This window comes from Triticum dicoccoides, chromosome 4A (assembly GCF_002162155.2).
Source record: "Triticum dicoccoides isolate Atlit2015 ecotype Zavitan chromosome 4A, WEW_v2.0, whole genome shotgun sequence".
NCBI lineage: Eukaryota > Viridiplantae > Streptophyta > Magnoliopsida > Poales > Poaceae > Triticum > Triticum dicoccoides.
This window is the reverse complement of record NC_041386.1, coordinates 369,684,099-369,688,810: the sequence shown is the minus strand read 5'-3', so window position 1 is coordinate 369,688,810 and position 4,712 is coordinate 369,684,099.

The following is a 4,712-nucleotide window of genomic DNA, read 5'->3' as shown; positions in this document are numbered from 1 at the left end:
GTGTCTCTGGCCATCTAATGGCCCGGCCGTTGTGCCCAGCTTCCTCTTCGCGCCGCGTAGAGCACGTAGGTGCCCCGCACAAGCCACCATGGCCGTCACAGCGATGACCCCGAGCTCACCCGAGCTCCGACAACCGTCGAGGTCGTCGCCGGCGTCGTTTCCGGCCTCCCCGCGTCCAGCCACTAGCACAATTGGATGCGGCGCATGCCTAGCTGCATGTAGCGCATCTCCCACCGTCGATTTGGTCGACGGAGGACCAAATTCAAAGCCCGCCGCCGCATCTGGCCTCGCCGGCGGCAGAACGCCGGTGTGTTTGACCCACTTTGACCACGACTGGGCCCCCCCTGTGTCGATGACATGTGGGGCTGGCCTCTGACTAGAGTTAGTTTAGGTTTTAGTTAGTGCTAATTACCACTGTTAGAGGTTAATCACCTCGCTAACTAAACTCTGTATCACTGACATGTGGGCCCATGCCCTAATTAAGTTAGGTTAGTATCTAACTTAGCACTAACTAACAGAGTTAGTTTGTTGTGTCACTGACCTGTGGGTCCCATAGGTCAGGGTTGACCTGGCTGACTCCGTTGACCTGCTGACCTCAGCCTGACGTCATGCTGATGCAGTATATGTTTTCTGGGATTTTAAATAAATCAGAAGTGATTTATTTATTTCAAAAAATATCCAAAACTTCTAAAAATCATAGAAATTCAACCGTAACTCCAAATGAAATAATTTATATATGAAAAATTATCAGAAAAATGCAACTTGTCCATTTTATGCTACTTTCATGCATGTTCAACCAACTTATACCCACTGTATAAGTGAAAACATGATAATGGCATTTTAAATGCTAAATATGGAGTTTGCATATGAACCCTTGGCTCATATGGACTTCATTTAAATGGTTGCTAGTTGCATTAGCCCAAACACCAGCATGTTGCCATGTCATGATCATGCATCATATTGTTGCATTGCATTGATTGTGTTCCTTCTCTGTTGCTGGTACTTGTCCCCTCTCAGTAGACGTGGTTTCGACGATGTGATCAATGACACCGATGAAGAGCTATATCATCTTCAGAAGTGCCAGGCAAGCAAAACCCCCTTGTTCATTCTGATACAATCCCATTCTCTCGCTCCTGCTCTTTTTTATTGCATTAGGACAACAACGATTCAACTGTTACATGCTGCGGTAGTTGAACCCCTTTCCTCTGCATGACCTGTCATTGCCACAGTAAATAGATGAAACCCACTAGCATGAGTAGGAGTTGTTTGAGCCTTGATGTGCCTACTCATCCATGTTTGTTTGTCATGCCTGCTACTGCTTAGAGTTGGGTCAGGTCTGATTCATCGGGGATGAATTGGAGGTGTGTGAACATGTCCTACTGTTGAGAGCTAAGTGTGCGAACACGACTTGGTAAAGGTATCGATGAGAGGCCATGTAGGAGTACATGGTGGGTTGTTTCATTGAAGCCGTCCTTAGGAACCAAGTTTTGTGTTTGCGATCCATGAACAGCTACTACCACGCATTGGGCCCGAAACCAATGGACCCTCTCGACTTATTAACTGCCCTTGCCCTCTGTCCAGGAGTTGCAACTAGTTTCTGGTGTTTGTAGGATATGTGTTGGAGGCCGTGCGTAGCGCTGACCCCAGGGGTGGGCTATGATGCGGTAGATACACCGTGGTCGGGTATGCCGGGCGCCCGTTTGGTGTCGTGGAACCCTATACACATCGTTTGGGGCTGTGAGCGAAACCCCGGCCGGATCTCCTCATGGATGGAACCCGGATAGGCGATAAACCTGGACTAGAGACTTGTGTGGTTAATCAGGTCGTGGCCGACTTCATCGCCAGGCTTCCGCTTGAAGGTTGCCGATATACACGACGTGTACATGGTGGTAAGTGGCGAGAGCGTGTGTGAAGAAGTACACCCCTGCAGGGTTATAAATGATCTATTCGAATAGCCGTGTTCGCGGTAAAGGACTTCTAGGTTTCCTGTACAGTTCATAGACAAGTGAAAGTGGATACTCTAAAATGCGCAAGATAAGCATGAGTGCTATGGATGGCGTTCTCGTAGGGAGACGGGAGCGGATCCATAGTGGTGTATTGATTGGTGACTATTTGGACTCGTGTGCGCCACCTCAAAGAGTTCCTTGTAGACGTAGTTTAGGATAGCCACCGAGTCAAAGCTAGCTTGCTGCAGTTTAACTCCACCATCCCTTTGTTGATACCGACACATATGTAGTTAGTTCTAATATAAGTCTTGCTGGGTACATTTGTACTCACGTTTGCTTAATTTATGTTTTTTAGAGAGACTTCAGTCTCACTAGTAGTTCCGCGTGGACTTCAACGTTTAGCTTGTTACCTCAGCTACGAGCTACGATCTTGTACCTTGGGAGGGTCTTGTAGATAGTCAGGCTTCTCAGTCTTTTTCATTTGTAGTTGTCTGTACTCAGACAAGCTAAGCTTCCACTTGTGCTTGATGCTTGTATGCTCTGTATGTTGGGTCATGAGACCCATGTTTGTAATACTTGGCTCCTCGGAGCCTAATGAATAAACACTCTGAGTCATACAGTTTTGTTGTGATGCCATGTTGTACTTGCACATATCGAGCATATTGTGTGTATGATTTTGAAATGCTTGGTATGTGTGGGATCCGACAACCTAGTTGTCTATCCTTGGTAGCCTCTCTTATGGGGAAATGTAGTCTGTTGTTTCCACTGAGCCATGGTAGTCTGCTACAGCCCGGTTTACCGGAGTCCTGCTAGCCCAGTTACTATTGCTCCAGAACACCTAGATTGGCTGGCATGTGTCCCACTTCGTTCCTGCGTCTGTCCCTTCGGTGAAATGTCACATGGTGACTTCCGGAATCCTGCTAGCCTGCTACAGCCCGGGTTCCCGGAGTCCTATTAGTCCAGTTGCTACAGCCCGGATTCACTCGTTGATGACCGACACGTTCGTTGCTGGGTCATGTATGCATGTCCCTGTAAGTTAGTGCCACTTTGGGTTTACGACTAGTCATGTCGGCCCGGGTTTTCTGTCATATGAATGCCAGCGAGACTATCATATACGTGAGCCAAAAGGCGCAAATGGTCCCGGGCCAGGTAAGGTGGCACCCGTGGAAATACCGCGCGTGAGGCTGCAAAGGGATATAATGTGTTACATGCTAGATCTGCGTGACTTTGGATCGAAGTCCTGACAGGAGGCAAGGGAGGGGCTGCGAATAAAAATTCCTGAACTTCACCCAGATACATGGTCAAGGGACATTTTATGTGATGCTAGATTTGATGAGGAGGATCAAGCAAAAATCATCACGGTCATGTGGGCAATATGGACTTCCAGGAACAATATTACGCACGACCAGACGAGTCTGAATCCTATCTTCTCAATGAAGATTACTCAGGAGACCTTGGCACTGCTAGATTTACCACAACAAACATGCGAAGATCTTATCGGGTCATGGGTGGCGACCTCCAGAGGTGGGATGTGTCAAGATCAATACTAATGCCGGTTTGTCAATGGAGGCAAGAGTATGTGTGCTGCGCGGTGTGGCCAGATCAGCTGAAATCTTTCTAAGTGCTTGGTGTAAACCAGTACGGGCCGTCACTGACCCACTGGTGGCGGAGGCGCTGGCCCTTCGTGAAGGAGCGATCTTTGCCCAGCTTTGAGGCTTTGTGCGAGTCGAGATGGAGACCGATAGCTTGGAGGTCGTCCAACTATGGAACTCGCGCCCTATGTCGCGCTCGATTATAGCGCCAGTGCTTCTAGATATTGAGGGTTTACCTTCCAATTTCTCGTTTTTTGTTATTCGTCATGTAAAGAGACACATCAATATCCCTGCTTATCTATGTGCTAAACATGCAAACACACTAGAGGTGTCGGGGTGTTGGATGGACAGTCCTCCGGGTTTGCTGGTAACCAGCCTGATGGCTGATCATGCCGACGCCTGTTTGATTGAATAAAGAGCTCTCAATTCCACGCAAAAAAAGGGATCAACATCGGACATATAACAACCGGCGTCGAGACGGCGGCGAGGTGTCCGTGTAGCCGATGGGCGCGCCATGTTTGACCGTTGCGAGCGCGTCCCTACCCTCCTCGACCACCGCCTCGGCCAATCGTGTCGTAATATTTTATACTCCCTCCATTCCAAAATATAGCGCGCCCGCGCTTCCCGAGGTCCAACTTTGACCATAAATTTAACCAACGAGACCGACTGCGGCGGGAGAAAAAATTGTATAATTGAAAACTTCTTTCGAATACGAATTCACTGATATAACTTTTGCCCCCGCCGCAATCAGTCTTGGTAGTTAAATTTACGGCGGGGGCACTATATTTAACTAAAGACTGATTGCGGCGGGGGCAAAAATTATATCAGTGAATTCATATTCGAAAGAAGTTTTCAATTATACAATTTTTTCTCCCCTGCAATCGGTCTCGTTGGTTAAATTTATGGTCAAAGTTGGACCTCGGAAAGCGCGGGCGCACTATATTTTGGATGGAGGGAGTATCAATTTATTATTTAAGTGCTCCTATATTTTACTCCCTCTTACCACCAGCTTCCTTCTCTTGACTCTTTCTTCCCTTTCCTCGCGAACCAGCAAAACCAAGAGAGCGAAATCGCGTGTTGATTAGACGACCATACCGAAGCCAACGAATTGGACATCGAGAGGAGGACGTCTCTAGACTTAGCCCACCGGACCAAGAGAGGAGAACGGCCATCC